This window comes from Danio rerio, chromosome 20, assembly GCF_049306965.1.
Source record: "Danio rerio strain Tuebingen ecotype United States chromosome 20, GRCz12tu, whole genome shotgun sequence".
In the NCBI taxonomy this organism is placed as follows: Eukaryota; Metazoa; Chordata; class Actinopteri; order Cypriniformes; family Danionidae; genus Danio; species Danio rerio.
In genome coordinates, this window is record NC_133195.1 from 10204779 (window position 1) to 10221593 (window position 16815).

General features: G+C 42.1%; 10 non-coding genes across 10 annotated transcripts; all 10 read right to left on the reverse strand.

Annotated features, from left to right (window-relative positions):
* Window positions 1-74: 74 nt before the first annotated feature.
* On the reverse strand, window positions 75-186 carry trnal-caa (transfer RNA leucine (anticodon CAA)). Its single transcript has 2 exons — window positions 149-186; window positions 75-109 (listed from the first exon to the last, which is right to left on the reverse strand). It is a non-coding gene; the product is annotated as a tRNA-Leu (tRNA).
* Window positions 187-538: 352 nt separating this feature from the next.
* trnal-caa (transfer RNA leucine (anticodon CAA)) lies at window positions 539-650 on the reverse strand. The gene is made up of 2 exons: window positions 613-650; window positions 539-584 (listed from the first exon to the last, which is right to left on the reverse strand). It is a non-coding gene; the product is annotated as a tRNA-Leu (tRNA).
* Window positions 651-974: 324 nt separating this feature from the next.
* trnal-caa (transfer RNA leucine (anticodon CAA)) lies at window positions 975-1086 on the reverse strand. The gene is made up of 2 exons: window positions 1049-1086; window positions 975-1020 (listed from the first exon to the last, which is right to left on the reverse strand). It is a non-coding gene; the product is annotated as a tRNA-Leu (tRNA).
* Window positions 1087-1734: 648 nt separating this feature from the next.
* trnal-caa (transfer RNA leucine (anticodon CAA)) lies at window positions 1735-1846 on the reverse strand. Its single transcript has 2 exons — window positions 1809-1846; window positions 1735-1780 (listed from the first exon to the last, which is right to left on the reverse strand). It is a non-coding gene; the product is annotated as a tRNA-Leu (tRNA).
* Window positions 1847-3049: 1203 nt separating this feature from the next.
* On the reverse strand, window positions 3050-3161 carry trnal-caa (transfer RNA leucine (anticodon CAA)). The gene is made up of 2 exons: window positions 3124-3161; window positions 3050-3095 (listed from the first exon to the last, which is right to left on the reverse strand). It is a non-coding gene; the product is annotated as a tRNA-Leu (tRNA).
* A 119-nt stretch (window positions 3162-3280) lies between these two features.
* On the reverse strand, window positions 3281-3392 carry trnal-caa (transfer RNA leucine (anticodon CAA)). Its single transcript has 2 exons — window positions 3355-3392; window positions 3281-3326 (listed from the first exon to the last, which is right to left on the reverse strand). It is a non-coding gene; the product is annotated as a tRNA-Leu (tRNA).
* A 351-nt stretch (window positions 3393-3743) lies between these two features.
* Window positions 3744-3855, reverse strand: trnal-caa (transfer RNA leucine (anticodon CAA)). The gene is made up of 2 exons: window positions 3818-3855; window positions 3744-3789 (listed from the first exon to the last, which is right to left on the reverse strand). It is a non-coding gene; the product is annotated as a tRNA-Leu (tRNA).
* Window positions 3856-3947: 92 nt separating this feature from the next.
* trnal-caa (transfer RNA leucine (anticodon CAA)) lies at window positions 3948-4059 on the reverse strand. The gene is made up of 2 exons: window positions 4022-4059; window positions 3948-3982 (listed from the first exon to the last, which is right to left on the reverse strand). It is a non-coding gene; the product is annotated as a tRNA-Leu (tRNA).
* A 572-nt stretch (window positions 4060-4631) lies between these two features.
* trnal-uaa (transfer RNA leucine (anticodon UAA)) lies at window positions 4632-4743 on the reverse strand. Its single transcript has 2 exons — window positions 4706-4743; window positions 4632-4666 (listed from the first exon to the last, which is right to left on the reverse strand). It is a non-coding gene; the product is annotated as a tRNA-Leu (tRNA).
* A 9514-nt stretch (window positions 4744-14257) lies between these two features.
* On the reverse strand, window positions 14258-14369 carry trnal-caa (transfer RNA leucine (anticodon CAA)). Its single transcript has 2 exons — window positions 14332-14369; window positions 14258-14303 (listed from the first exon to the last, which is right to left on the reverse strand). It is a non-coding gene; the product is annotated as a tRNA-Leu (tRNA).
* Between the last annotated feature and the right edge of the window lie 2446 nt (window positions 14370-16815).

Below are 16815 nucleotides of genomic sequence, written 5' to 3' on the forward strand. Positions count from 1 at the left end.
AAGCACGGCAGCAGTAGCATTAGAATTTTGAAAATTATCTATATTTCCTTAAGTAATCAATGTGAAAAATCAATTGTCAGAAGTGGGATTTAAACCCACGCCTCCAGCTGGAGAACAGAAATCTCATTTCTAGAGAAAATTTAATCACCTTGAGTCTGGTACCTTAGACCACTCGGCCATTCTGACACACGCTTCAGTTATGGTGTAGTGCACTCCATTGAGGCAAATTTCAAAACACGGCAGCAGCAGCATTAGAATGTTTTAAATTATCCAGATTTCCATAAGTAATCAATGTAAAAAATCAACTGTCAAAAGTTGGATTTGAACCCACGCCTCCAGCTGGAGACCACAATTCTCACTACCTAAGAAGGTTATATCACCTTGAGTCTGGTGTCTTAGACCACTCGACCATTCTGACACACAATTCGTTTATAGTGTAGTGCACTCCATTGATGCAAATTTCAAAGCACGGCAGTAGAAGGATTGGAACGTTGTAAATTATCTAGATTTCCTAAAGTAATAAATGTGAAATATCAATTGTCAGAAGTGGGATTTGAACCCACGCCTCCAACTGGAGACCAGAAATCTCATTTCCAGAGAAGATTGAATCATCTTGAGTCTGGCGCCTTAGACCACTCGGCCATTCTGACACATGCTTGAGGCAAATTTCAGAGCGCAGCCACAGCATTAAAATCTTGTAAATTAGCTAGACTTCCTTATGCAATCAATGTGAAAAATCTACTGTCAAAAGTTAGATTTGAACCCACGCCTCCAGCTGGAGACCACAATTCTCACTACCTAAGAAGGTTATATCACCTTGAGTCTGGCGTCTTAGACCACTCGACCATTCTGACACACACTTCATTTACAGTGTAGTGCACTCCATTGATGCAAATTTCAAAGCACGGCAGCAGCAGGATTGGAACGTTGTAAATTATCTAGATTTCCTAAAGTAATCAATGTGAAAAATCAATTGTCAGAAGTGGGATTTGAACCCACGCCTCCAACTGGAGACCAGAAATCTCATTTCCAGAGAAGATTGAATCATCTTGAGTCTGGCGCCTTAGACCACTCGGCCATTCTGACACACCCTTGAGGCAAATTTCAGAGCACAGCCACAGCATTAAAATCTTGTAAATTAACTAGATTTCCTTATGTAATCAATGTGAAAAATCAATTGTCAGAAGTGGGATTTGAACCCACGCCTCCAGCTGGAGACCAGAAATCTCATTTCTAGAGAAAATTGAATGACCTTGAGTCTGGTACATTAGAAAACTCGGCCATTCATTAGCCACAGTATTAAAACGTTGTACCTCATGTAGATTTCCTAAAGTAATCAATGTGAAAAATCAATTGTCAGAAGTGGGATTTGAAAGCACGCCTCCAACTGGAGACCAGAAATCTCATTTCCAGAGAAGATTGAATCATCTTGAGTCTGGCGCCTTAGACCACTCGGCCATTCTGACACACGCTTGGGGCAAATTTCAGAGCACAGCCACAGCATTAAAATCTTGTAAATTAACTAGATTTCCTTATGTAATCAATGTGAAAAATCAATTGTCAGAAGTGGGATTTGAACCCACGCCTCCAGCTGGAGACCAGAAATCTCATTTCTAGAGAAAATTGAATGACCTTGAGTCTGGTACCTTAGAAAACTCGGCCATTCATTAGCCACAGTATTAAAACGTTGTACCTCATGTAGATTTCCTTATGTAATCAATGTGAAAAATCAATTGTCAGAAGTGGGATTTGAACCCATGCCTCCAACTGGAGACCAGAAATCTCATTTCCAGAGAAGATTGAATCATCTTGAGTCTGGCGCCTTAGACCACTCGGCCATTCTGACACACCCTTGAGGCAAATTTCAGAGCACAGCCACAGCATTAAAATCTTGTAAATTAACTAGATTTCCTTATGTAATCAATGTGAAAAATCAATTGTCAGAAGTGGGATTTGAACCCACGCCTCCAGCTGGAGACCAGAAATCTCATTTCTAGAGAAAATTGAATGACCTTGAGTCTGGTACATTAGAAAACTCGGCCATTCATTAGCCACAGTATTAAAACGTTGTACCTCATGTAGATTTCCTAAAGTAATCAATGTGAAAAATCAATTGTCAGAAGTGGGATTTGAAAGCACGCCTCCAACTGGAGACCAGAAATCTCATTTCCAGAGAAGATTGAATCATCTTGAGTCTGGCGCCTTAGACCACTCGGCCATTCTGACACACGCTTGGGGCAAATTTCAGAGCACAGCCACAGCATTAAAATCTTGTAAATTAACTAGATTTCCTTATGTAATCAATGTGAAAAATCAATTGTCAGAAGTGGGATTTGAACCCACGCCTCCAGCTGGAGACCAGAAATCTCATTTCTAGAGAAAATTGAATGACCTTGAGTCTGGTACCTTAGAAAACTCGGCCATTCATTAGCCACAGTATTAAAACGTTGTACCTCATGTAGATTTCCTTATGTAATCAATGTGAAAAATCAATTGTCAGAAGTGGGATTTGAACCCACGCCTCCAGCTGGAGACCAGAAATCTCATTTCTAGAGAAAATTGAATGACCTTGAGTCTGGTACCTTAGAAAACTCGGCCATTCATTAGCCACAGTATTAAAACGTTGTACCTCATGTAGATTTCCTTATGTAATTAATGTGAAAAATCAATTGTCAGAAGTGGGATTTGAACCCACGCCTCCAGCTGGAGACCAGAAATCTCATTTCTAAAGAAAATTAAATGACCTTGAGTCATGTACCTTAGAAAACTCGGCCATCCATTAGCCACAGTATTAAAACGTTGTACCACATGAAGATTTCCTTATGTAATCAATGTGGAATTTTTTTTGTCAGAAGAGAGATTTGAACCCACGCCTCCAGCTGGAGACCACAAATCTCATTTCCAGAGAAGATTAAATCATCTTGAGTCTGGCGCCTTAGACCACTCAGCCATTCTGACACACGCTTGAAGCAAATTTCAGAGCGCAGCCACAGCATAAAATCTTATAAATTATATAGATTTCCATATGCAATCAATGTGAAAATTCCATTGTCAGAAGTGGGATTTGACCCCACACCTCCAGCTGGAGACCAGAAATCTCACTACCTGAGAAGATTAAATCACCTTGAGTCTGGCGCCTTAGACCACTCGGCCATTCTGACACACGCCTTATCATGGTGTAGTGCACTCCATTAAGGCAAATTTCAAAGCACGGCAGCAGTAGCATTAGAATTTTGAAAATTATCTATATTTCCTTAAGTATTCAATGTGAAAAATCAATTGTCAGAAGTGGGATTTAAACCCACGCCTCCAGCTGGAGACCAGAAATCTCATTTCTAGAGAAAATTTAATCACCTTGAGTCTGGTACCTTAGACCACTCGGCCATTCTGACACACGCTTTATTCATGGTGTAGTGCACTCCATTGAGGCAAATTTCAAAACACGGCAGCAGCAGCATTAGAATGTTTTAAATTATCCAGATTTCCATAAGTAATCAATGTGAAAAATCAACTGTAAAAAGTTGGATTTGAACCCAAACTCCAGCTGAAGACCACAATTCTCACTACTTAAGAAGGTTATATCACCTTAAGTCTGGCGTCTTAGACCACTCGACCATTCTGACACACACTTCATTTATAGTGTAGTGCACTCCATTGATGCAAATTTCAAAGCACGGCAGCAGCAGGATTGGAACGTTGTAAATTATCTAGATTTCCCAAAGTAATCAATGTGAAAAATCAATTGTCAGAAGTGGGATTTGAACCCACGCCTCCAACTGGAGACCAGAAATCTCATTTCCAGAGAAGATTGAATCATCTTGAGTCTGGCGCCTTAGACCACTCGGCCATTCTGACACACGCTTGAGGCAAATTTCCGAGCACAGCCACAGCATTAAAATCTTGTAAATTATCTAGACTTCCTTATGCAATCAATGTGAAAAATCAATTGTCAGAAGTGGGATTTGAACCCACGCCTCCAGCTGTTGACCAGAAATCTCACTACCTAAGAAGGTTGAATCACCTTGAGTCTGGCGCCTTAGACCACTCAGCCATTCTGACAGACGCCTTATTCATGGTGTAGTGCACTCCATTGAAGCAAATTTCAAAGCACGGCAGCAGCTGCATCAGCATGTTTTAAATTATCTAGATTAGCACAGCAGGAGCAGCATTAGAATGTTGTAAATTATTTAGATTTTCTTAAGTAAACAAAGTGGAAAATCAATTGTCAGAAGTGGGATTTAAACCCACTCCTCCACCTGGAGACCAGAATTGTCATTACCTGAGAAGGTTGAAGAATCTTGCGTCTGGCGCCTTAGACCACTCGGCCATTCTGAGACACACTTCATTTATGGTGTAGTACACTCCATTGAGGCAAATTTCAAAGCACGACAGCAGCAGCATTAGAATGTTGTAAATTATCTAGATTTCCTTATGTAATCAATGTGAAAAATTAATTGTCAGAAGTGGGATTTGAACCCACACCTCCAGCTGGAGACCAGAAGTCTAATTTCTAGAGAAAATTGAATCACGTTGAGTCTGGTACCTTAGACCACTCGGCCATTGATTAACCACAGCATTAAAATCTTGTACATCATGTAGATTTCCTAATGTAATCAATGTGAAAAATCAAATGTCAAAAGTGGGATTTGAACCCACGCTTCCAGCTGGAGACCAGAATTCTCACTACCTAAGAAGGTTAAATCACCTTAAGTCTGGCGCCTTAGACCACTCTGCCATTCTGACACATGCTTCATTTATGGTGTAGTGCATTCCATTGAGGCAAAATTCTGGCGCCTTTTAAATTATCTAGATTTCCTTATGCAATCAATGTGAAAAATCAATTGTCAGAAGTGGGATTTGAACCCACGCCTCCAACTGGAGACCAGAATTCTCAATACCTGAGAGAACCTCAGCCATTCTGACACACATATTGTGTATGAATTTTATGGACACTCAGTAACTCAGTCTACACATTAGTCCAGATGAACACACTAAAACTTCCGCTTTATTTTCCACGCGCACGCACCACATGCACGCGCACACACACTTCAATAAATCTTATAACATGCTGAACACAACAATCCCCCACACAACAATTGATGACTTAGTAAAACAAGTTTTAATGTGGCAGCCAAAACAGCAGACACATCTTAACATTTATGCATGAAAGTCTATGATATAATCCTTAAGATAGGCTGGACGAGTCTTCGCCCGAACTGGTCTACCTCCCTAACCATCCTGCTGTTGCATTTCTGGAACATCCTGGATAGGATCGTGCAATGTTTGGGAAGGACAGGGGTCAGTGTCTGCCAAGAGTGGTGGCGGATCAGGCTCCGCCTGTTGTGGGGGCTCCCTGAGCTGACGACCCTGAGGTGCCTGGTATAGCTGCTGCTGAAAGTTTATTCCTCGTGTTGCTGCCCCCATTGGTTCTGTTGCCCTTGGGCCTCTTGTTGTAGTAAGGGGAATAGGCACTCTCTGCAATCTACTTGCATGCCAGCGAGAACCATCACTCAACATATATGGGGTTGAGCCTAACCGACGGACTACTTGGTGAGGTTCAGACCAGAAAGATGCCATTTTACTGCTACGGTGGGGTCTGCGGGCCTGCACCCAGTCCAGTACCTCGATGTTAGCATGTCTAACCCTGTGTCGTTTGTCAAAGTTATTTTTCATACGATCCTGGTTTGTAGTGACAGCCACTTTGGCTTTTGCTTGGGGCTCCTTTACTGTCGTTGCTGGCAAACCACGTGCTCTGAGCTGGTCTAGGGACAGTTCTATCTCCCAGCCAAGCATGAGCAGAGCAGGTGAAACGTGAGTGGTACTGTGCTGACTAGCCCTGTAGTGCAGTAAGGTTAGGTTAAGTGCCATTTGGAATGAGTATCCCTGTACCAGATGTGCCCGAACCCCATTCTTAAGACTCTGGTTAAACCTTTCCACTCCGCCATTTGCTTGCGGGTGATAGAGCGCGGCACGAATGTGTTTGATCCCCTTACTGCTTAGGAAAGTAGAGAATTCTGCAGACATAAATTGGGGACCGTTGTCAGTAGTTATAGCACGGGGCATGCCCCAACGAGCAAACAGGCTATCCAGTATCTGTGTGATAGTTTGGGAAGTAACTGTTCCCATTGGCACTACCTCTGGCCATTTGGAATGGAGATCATAGATGACAACCAGAAAGCGTTGATGAGGGGGAACTCCATGACCATGAATTTCACCACAGATATCTACCTGAAGGTGCTCCCATGGACGTGATGGCCATGCAACTGGCTGCAAAGGGGTTGGAGCTGGTTGCCCAGTCTTTCCACTGAGAAGGCATGGTTCACAGTCTCTGACTAGTCCTTCAATATCCCGGTCAATGCCTGGCCACCAGACCAGATCCCGGCATCTCTGCTTAAATTTCACAATGCCTAAATGGCCCTCATGCGCCATTGATAGGACACAGGCACGCAAGCTACTTGGCACTACTGTACAGAGACCCCTGGAAACACACACATCACCCCAGCATGACAGTTCATTCCCCACCCTGGCAAATGGCACCAATTCCTCAGGTACTCGTGCAGGCCACCCTGAGCGTATATATGTGCGGATAGTTGATAGTATAGTTTCCTGCTCAGACTCTTTCTGCAACTCCTCCAAGGAAACAGCCGATTGCAAAGGTGCATGGAGCATCTGAATGAATTCTGGCTCCGCATCGTTACTGCTTGGTGGGACTGCTGGTGTGGGTGCAGTAATAGATCTGGATAAGAGATCTGCTACCACATTGTCTCTCCCAGGTCTGAATTTGAGTTGATAATCATACTGTCTCATGCGCTCACCCCATCTGTGTAGGCGCACAGGTTTATGACCTGAGCTGGAAGCTGATAAGAGTGTGGTAAGCACCTGATGATCTGTGCAGAGTGTGAAACGTCTGCCATAAAGATAGAGATGCCACCTCTCTGAGGCCCAGACACAGGCAAGGGCTTACCGTTCACCCACAGAGTATCGCTGTTCAGTGGGCGTCAGGGCCCTGGACGCAAATGCTACCGGCCTTTCAACACCATCCTGTTCTTGTGAAAGAACAGCTCCCAGTGCCTGTGTGGAGGCATCACAAGTGACAATAGTCAGACTGTTTGGGTCAAAGTGAGCTAGAATGGGAGATGTGGTTAGCTGAGATTTTAGAATTTTGACAGCCTCAGTGCATTCTGCAGTCCAATTCCACGGTTCATCTTTCTTTAGTAATTGGCGGAGGGATGCTGTGGTTCGGGAGTACTGAGGTAGAAAATGCAGGTAGTAGGCTGTCATGCCCAAAAATGAAGCTACCTGGGAAGTGGAGGAGGGTTCTGGGATTCTGTGAATGGCCTCGATATTTGACTGAAGCGGGGCAATGCCTTGGGATGTGAGACGAAACCTAACAAAATCAATGGCTGACGTAGCAAATGTGCATTTCTCCTCATTCAGTGTGAGATTATGCTCCATGAGCGCGGTAGCCACCCTGTAGAGACGATCATTATGTGTTTGGATATCTGCTGCATGCACTACAATGTCATCCAAGAAAACAGCAACCCCGGGGATACCAGCCAAGACAGTTGTCATCACCTTTTGAAAACAGCTGGGGGCGGAGCTTAAGCCAAATGGCATGCATGTGTAGCGATATACCCCTGTGTGTGTGACAAACGCTGTGAGGTTTATGCTAGAAGGATGCAGTGGCACTTGCAAATAGCCTTGTCGCAGATCCAGTTTTGTGAACACTTTTGACCCATAAAAAATGAGTGGTCAGCTCCTCCGCTGTGGGTAAAGGGTATTTGTCTGGTATAACAGCCTTATTGACAGATCGCAAATCCACACATAACCGAATTCCACCAGACTTTTTCCTAGCAATGACCAGGTTAGAGATCCAGGGGGCAGCATTGACTGGTTCAATCACTCTTATCGCCAGCATTGTTTGAAGCTCTGCAGTCACTTCATCCCGCAGTGCGAGAGGGATTCTGCGCAGGGGTTGAATGACTGGCGACACCTCCGGATCCACCAGAGGCCTGTGGGTGAAAACTGTGAAGCACCCCAGTCCATTAAACAGCGCCGGCCATCTCTGCTGCCATGTAGTGGTGATGTGGTGGATATCCGACCCCTTGTTGTCTCGCAGTGTGAATCCTAAACATGTGAAAAGGTCCAATCCCAGAAGGTTGGCACCGCGCTGAGTAATATAGAAGGGAAATGATGGTATGTGTTTAGAGCCATAGCGGACAGGAACATGAAGAACACCCAACATAGTGATCTTAAAGCTGTCGTAACCACAAAGAGATGTAGGGGGCTGTTGCAGTGGCAGATGGGAGAAGAACTTGTGGTATGTGTTGGCATTGAGCAGAGAAGCTGCCACACCCGTATCCAGCAACAGTGGAAGGCTCACCTCACCAAGGAGTACAGTACATGTCCTAAAAGCTGCTTGCCCTCCTGAAACATGTCTGATTTCAGTGCAGTTATACGGAGCATGTGGGTGTCGCTTCTGTGATGCTTAGGTGTTGTAAAAAAATAAATGAGTGAAAAAAGAGAAGAACCCAGTCCAGGAGACTCGAAACAAGCAGGATTCCTTTATTGAGACGTGTTGGTTAATCTGCAGTCATACAGCGTCTTTAAGATGTCCATGTGTCTGCAAGAGCCTACTAGAGGTCCGCAGTCTGCAAGTTCTTTCACAAGTCTCTCACAAGTCTCACACAAGTCTGATTTAAGACAAAGATTTCATGGCTATATTGTGTTCTTAGGAGGAGGGGATATGGCTAAACAAAGCATGCAAATTAAGAGTTGTGATCGGCAGGGTAAACTGCTCTTTCAGGCTTTGATCTCATCATGTTCTGGAGACAGAAACCGCCTGACCATTTGATCGAAAAGAGAAAACAATAGACACCCCATGCTGTGAAACTGATAATTGCATCACTTTGGCTTAGCCTGTAGTCAGCAAGGCAAAGGTTAAATGACCCTCCTAGCTGGCATGTCAATGAAATAATATAATTAAAAACCAGAGAATATAACTTTTTAGTTATACGTAGATTATTGTTAAGTTGAAATTAGATGATATAAATTTATATTTCCACAGTTCCCCCTTTGAGAGTTATTTAAAAACTCTCACAAAAAAATATAAATTTGTAAGCTTTCCTAAAACCATTCAATGGCTTCTGTTTGATAACAGAAGCACCATCTTCTAGTCATGTAACTTGAAAAGTTACAGGCACATTTAACTTATTCTGTGTCATTTCAATATCTACGTAGATGTAAGTGTAGATTTCTAAACTGTTCACACGTTTATGACAATCAGTTGTAATGTCATAAATCCTACATGATGACACAAAAAAATCATGTAGTTAAACTGCAGATCTTCTGAAAGTCGATGGTTTGTGAATAGTGTTCAGTCTTTTGTAAGGTGTGTTTCTTGTGGTTCTTCTCCAGCACAGAGTTGATCTGATGACTTCCTGTCATTCATGGATCTTCGTAGTGATGCTCTGGTTTAGAGTGTTTCTTCAGAAGATGCAGTGTTTATGTGTTTACCTGCACACAAGAAAACACGGAAACAACAGACCAGCAGTATTCATGCATAGACTTGTATGATCATACAGTTCATGTGTCTAGTTATTCAGGTGATCGTATAGTGGTTGTGTTAAGTTGATGATCGTGTAGTGTTGTGTATTTTCTGTCTCCTAATCTTAAAGTTATGACACCTATAAAACAGTGAGGTGAGGATAAATGGGGAAAAGGGAGTCTTCACCACAGGGTGCGGCCCCTGAAGCCTGTTGCTTTCAGTTCTGCCCTGGGCTCCTCACTGGTTTGTGTGTCCTGTTCTGTCCCTGAGTGTGGTGGGCAAACTTTAAAATGTGAGACACAAACTATCATTCAACAAATATCAGTCCTATCAGACATCATAACATTGAATGGGTAGTGATTGGAAAATGTGTTAAACACATTCAAGGCTGTGAGTGGACTTATGCAGATTTCCCCAATAAAAAGGAAGAAGTTTCCTTTGTGTCTTTTTACAAAGAGTCTTTCATCTTAATTGTAAATGAATGGGGACAATAAGCACTTACAGCCAAAAAATGGTTAGCATCTTTGTGGACAGCTCAATGGATTTAGTGATGAGGGGAGAGGTATGTTGAGGGCATTTAGCAAACTGTTCAGAAGTTGATTTACCCTGTTCATCTCTTTAAAATTCTTTTTATTCTTTCTACACTCTCTCATCCAATGTACTTTTTTACCACAGTAATGACAACAGATATTGTTCCTAAGACATTTGTGATTTGATGTCTTTTCTGTGTTTACCTTAGTGGCGGCTGCTTCAAATCTGACTCTGTCTTTGATATGAGAGTCTCTTTCCCACAAAGCTAAACTGTTCAGATTATTTCTGAGAGTGGTGGAAGACCAGGTGATGTTAAGAAATGGCAAAGCTTGTCTGTATTCGGTTGCAAGGCCATCTGACCAGATGCGGACTAGGGGTCCCTTATCATCTAGCACACTATCCGAATTATCAGCTAATCCACTGTAAGTTATGGCGGACTGACAAAATCTCTCAGTGAATTCACTCACAGATTCATCTTTCCTTTGCACACAACAAGACACTTTTGACCAGTCGATCTTTGGGCCAACAATGTTCTTTAGAGCTTTCAAAACACCCTCTCTGAAATCATCCTTACTGGTATGTTGTAATTTAGAGGTCACAGTATGCTCAAAACTGTTGAATTCAGATTCAATGAGAATTTGAGACATTAGCTGGGTGACTTCTGTTAAGGACATGTCATAAAGACGCATTTTGCTGATTAGTGCTCTGCTAAACTCTGAAAAATTTGTGCGTGCTGATGGTAAGCTTTGAGACAATCTGTCTATTTCTCTAGGTCCTAGTGTTCTGGAAACTGTTTGAATTTGAACAACAGAAGTGTTGTTGTGTGAACTCTCAGTTCTCTTAGATCTTCTGGCACCACAAACCTCCACTGAACCTATGAGCAAATCACTATCTGATTGGATGGAAATGTCTGTTTCAGAGACAATTTGTAAGTCTGGATGTTTATTATCAGGCTGACTAACCTTCTCAATGTCAGTTTTTGATTTCTTTAGGTTCAGTTGTTTTGTTAATGAGGTTATCTTAGCATGAAGCTCTTGGATCTGTTTCTCTAATTCTGATTTAGCTTGAGCTTGTTGTTTAGCTCGAGATAAACTGAATTCTCTGTAGCAGCAGATAATGCCTTTTACATTGTTTTTGCGAATGCATGCATCAAGCACTTTCTTGCATTCATCTAATGTCCAAACATTATCTGGGTCAATGCTAAATTTCTTTGTCAAATTTAGCCTGACTGACTCTGTTATTGAGTCCATGTGCTGTCTTAGCAGCGATTTGAAATCCTGATCTGACAATAAAGGAGTTGTTAAACTACCTTTTTCAGTTGTAGTGATCAGTCTTGTATTCTGTCTGAACATTTTGTGAGCTTATTATCACAAAGTAAAAATACTAAAACTTTTCAGATGAAAGTGTAGTAATTTCTTCTCTGGCGAAACAGAGGGTAACAATATTAGCACATGTGGCTAAAACTTCCTGCCTGAACAAGAGATAACATAAATTAGCTTGTATAGCTAAAACTTCTCTGGTTGAACAGAGGGAAAACAAAATAAAAGAAAAGAAAGTAGCGCATAAGGCTTAACTTCTCTGAAGAGAGGATAACTTTTTAAAAGAAAATAGCACGTAAGGCTTTACTTCTCTGTCTGAACAGAGGATAAAACTGTTACTTCTCTATTGAAATAGAGAATAACTTTTTGTTAAACAAACCCTGCAGCTGTTTGTTAACTTTTCTCTGATGGAGCAGAGTATAACCATGTGTATAGACTGGTCTGTATGGTTCTTTTGATAGAGTGAAACTCACCAAATCGAGGTTAAGCTGAAAAGACTCAGTCTGGAGTGATCTGATCTTTGTATTCAGGTCTTTAATGTTCATCAGGGTTGCAGTCAGCAAATAGTTGAGAATTTGTGACGTACGCTGAGTGACTTCAAATTGCCGTTGAGCTGAAAATTCCGTCTGAAGAAGTTTCCTTGATCTTGAAGGTTCAAGTTGAATTCCAGGTGGATTTCAGTCTTTTGTGGCAAATTGTTGAGAATTTGATGATTTCAGTCTCTATCCGGGTCACGGCACCAAGTTGTTGTAAAAAAATAAATGAGTGAAAAAAGAGAAGAACCCAGTCCAGGAGACTCGAAACAAGCAGAATTCCTTTATTGAGACGTGTTGGTTAATCTGCAGTCATACAGCGTCTTTAAGATGTCCATGTGTCTGCAAGAGCCTACTAGAGGTCCGCAGTCTGCAAGTTCTTTCACAAGTCTCTCATAAGTCTCACACAAGTCTGATTTAAGACAAAGATTTCATGGCTATATTGTGTTCTTAGGAGGAGGGGATATGGCTAAACAAAGCATGCAAATTAAGAGTTGTGGTCGGCAGGGTAAACTGCTCTTTCAGGCTTTGATCTCATCATGTTCTGGAGACAGAAACCGCCTGACCATTTGATCGAAAAGAGAAAACAATAGACACCCCATGCTGTGAAACTGATAATTGCATCACTTTGGCTTAGCCTGTAGTCAGCAAGGCAAAGGTTAAATGACCCTCCTAGCTGGCATGTCAATGAAATAATATCATTAAAAACCAGAGAATACAACTTTTTAGTTATACGTAGATTATTGTTAAGTTGAAATTAGATGATATAAATTTATATTTCCACACTTGAGCAGCTGGTGCAGAACGGCATACTTTTGCAAAGTGATTTTTTTTTTGCCAATTCCTGCAGATCTGTCCTCGTGCTGGACAATTTTGAATAGAGTTGTGTGAATTAGATCCACAATTGCTGCAGAAAACTAAACTTCTATGATTTCCTTAATGCTGTGTAAGCTGCACTGGAAAACATGTTTCTTCAGTTTCTGTATTATGTGGGGATAATGAGCCGTGGTTTGTGAGACAGACAGATCCCATCTGCTGTAACGGTGCGTCCGCCAGGGGGCGCGCATCTGCCAGCAACGTAGAGCATTCAGTGGCCGCCTCCACCTGCACAGCTATAGCAACAGCATGATCTAAAGTTAATTCATCAGGTTCCAGCAGCAGTTTCTCCCGGGTCTTGTCAAACAATACCCTTTCGATAAACTGATCCCGAACAATGTGATTTTGAAGAGTTCCATAATTGCATGAGCGTGCCATATCTCGCAGATTAGTTACCTAATTCTGCACGGACTAACCCGAGTGCTGAAGCCGTTTGCACAGCTTGTATTGGCGCAGCAGCACGCGCTGTTGCCCGGTGAAGTGATTCGCGAGGAGATCATATGTTTCTGCATGTCCCAGAGCACGATATATTCTCTGTTCCTCCGCCTCGAGACAGTGGCGAAGCAGAGAGATTTTTCTCCGATCGGAGATGTCCGTGAAATCTATTGCCTCAAGGTACACTGTGAAATCATCTAACCAGTTCGCCGATGGAATAGGCGGGTCGCCAGGCACTGGGAGGAAAGGTGGTGGTGCAGGTAAGCTAAATTCAGCCATCTTCGTCGCCAATATTGTGTATGAACTTTATGGACACTCAATAACTCAGTCTACACATCAGTCCAGATGAACACACTAAAACTTCCGCTTTATTTTCCATGCGCACGCACCACATGCACGCGCACGCACTTCAATAAATCTTATAAAATGCTGAACACAACAACACGCCTCTTCTATGATGTAGTGTACTCCATTGAGACAAATTTCAAAGCGCAGCAGCAGCATTAACAGCTTGTAAATTTTTCAAAATTCCTTTTGTAATCAACACGAAAAATCTATTTTCAGAAGTGGGATTTGGACCCACGCCTCCACCTGGAGACCAGAAATCTCATTTCCAGAGAAGATTGAACCACCTTGAGTCTGGCGCCTAAGACCACTCGGCCATTCTGACACACGTTTTCTTTAAAATGTAGTGCACTCTATTGAGGCAAATTTCAAAGCGCAGCAGCAGCATTAATATCTTGTAAATCATCTAAATTTCCTTATGTAATCAATGTGAAAACACTATTGTCTGAAGTGTGATTTGAACCCACGCCTCCATCTGTATACAAGAATTCTCATTATCTGAAAAGGTTGAATTACCCTGAGTCTGGCGCCTTAGACCACTCGGCAATCCTGACACACACCTCTTTTATGATGTAGTGCACTACATTGAGGCAAATTCAAGAGCGCAGCAGCAGCATTAAAATCTTGCAAATTATCTAAATTTCCTTAAGTAATCAATGTATAAAATCTATTGTCAGAAGTGGGATTTGAACCCACGCCTACAGCTGAAGACCAGAATTCTCATTACCTGAGAAGGTTGATTCACCTTGAGTCTAGCGCTTTAGACCACTCAGCGATTCTGACACACGCTTCATTTATGATGTAGTGCACTACATTGAGGCAAATTTAAGAGCGCAGCAGCAGCAATGAAAACCTGGAAATCCTCTACATTGCTTTTTCTCATCGAATCAATCTAATATCTATTTTGTCAGAATTGGGATTTGAACCCACACCTCCATGGCAAGACCAGAATTTTCATTGGCTAAGAGTGATCAATCAACTCAAGTCCTAGACCACTCGGCCATTCTGTCAAACATGACACTGATACTCCATAACTATTGCCTCTATTAAGGCAAATGCCATAGCTCAAGAGCAGCATTTAAAACTTGTAAAATATCTAGATTGCCTTATGTAATCAATGTGAAAACTCTATTGTCAATAGTGAGATTTGAACCCACAACTCCAGTTGATGACCAGAATTCTCACTAGCTTAGAAAGTCAAATCTCTTTGAGACTGGTGCCCTAGACCACTCGGCCATTCTGACACACATGTCATCTATCGGTTTAGTGCACTCCATTAAGGCAAATTTAAGAGCGCAACAGCAGCATTAAAAACCTGAAAGTCATCTACATCTCTTTTTCTAATGGGAAAGTTCCTTTGTCAGAAGTGGGATTTGAACCCACACCTCCATTTAGAGACCAGAATTCTCATTGCCTGAGAACAATCAATCATCTTAATTCTACGACCTTTTTTTTTTTTTTTTTTTTTTTTTTAAAGTCTGCGTCTCACTATTTCGCTCAGGCTGCACTGCAGTGTCTATTCACAGGAGCGATTCCACTACTGATTGGCACGGGGGCTTTGACCTGCTTCGTCTCCGACCTGGGCCGGTTCACCCCTCTTTAGACGACCTGGTGGTCCCAAGCTCCCCAAGGAGCACCATATCGATACCGAACTTAGTGCGGACACCCGATCGACATAGCCCACTGCAGCCCAGAAGCCCTGAGCTCAAGCGATCCGCAGCCTCAGCCTCCCAATAGCTTGGATTACAGGCGCGCGCCACTGCACCCGGCAATTCTGCGACCTTAGACCACTCTGTCATTCATGACTATCCATTGAGGCAAATGCCATAGCGCAACAGCAGCATTAAAAACCTGTTAATTATCGACATTTCTTTTTCTAATGTAATCAATGGGAAAAATCTTTTGTCATAAGTGTGAATTGAACCCACGCCACCATGTGGAGACCAAAGTTCTCATTACCTGAGAAGTTTGAATCACTTTGAGTCTGGAACCTTAAACCACTCGGCCGTTCTGACACATGCTTCATTTATGGTTTAGTGCACGCCATTAAGGCAAATGTCAGAGCGCAACAGCAGCGATAAAAACTTGTGAAATATCTAGATTTCTTTTTTGAATGTAATCTATGTGAAAACTCTACTGTCAGAAGTGGGATCTGAACCCACACCTCTAAATGGGGCCTCATGTACGAAGACTTGCGTGGAAATCATACTAAAACATTGCGGACACACAAAGCTGTAAATGTACGTACGCAGAAAATAATTCAGATGTATGAAACACTACGTACGCCCTATCCCACGCATATTATTTTGTACATCCGAATGAACGTGATACTGAGCGCAACATGCACAAGCACAAAACCCCTCCCTGCCTCCCCCGTATGAATATGCTAATGACTCTACTTTGGCAAAACCCAAAGAAAAAGCAATGGCAAAAGCAAGCAAAAAGAGAAACTTTGAACAGAATGTGAATTGGAGGTGCTGCTTTTGGAGGTAGACCGGAGAAAAGCAGTGTTATTTGCAAGTTTGTTCTCCGGAATTAACAATAAAAGAAAAAAATAGAGTGGGAGAGTTTAGCTGATGCGGTTAACACAGTTGGGTCAGAACATCACACTGAGTGAATTAAAAAAGAAATAGTGTGATTTATAGTTGTAAAATGTTGCAGCACCTTAACCAGTATCAGTGGCTCAGCTTGTAAAATGCATGTCAACATCTTTTGACATGTTCGAGCATGAACTCGATCGAATCCAGCATCTGATGAACTCTTTCTTCTTTTTTCCCTGCTACATCAAATTTTTATCACGAGAAAGACAAGTAGGAATCATTAATAAGTTTGTGCATCATATTTTATATGCACATTTATTGAATGGAAATGTTTCTGATTCACGTATGCAAATTCATCTCCAGATAGTGTCTTTATACCAACGTGCTTGCAGTAGATAGCTCAGATTACATTGGGAAAACAGGCGACTCTTATTATTTTTACCAATTACATTATTGACTTTAATATTTATGTAGCAGAATAGAATATAACCAAAATTCATCTAAAAAAATAATTGTAATTTACTTTTCATCAACGATATTCAATGTCGTGTCAAAAGGATCAGCTGGAGTATCAATCAACCACAGCCTACCTCGGTATTGTTGCTGACCATGTCCATTCCTTTATGACCACAGTGTACCCATCTTCTGATGGCTACAGTCAGCAGGATAATGCGCCATGTCATAAACCA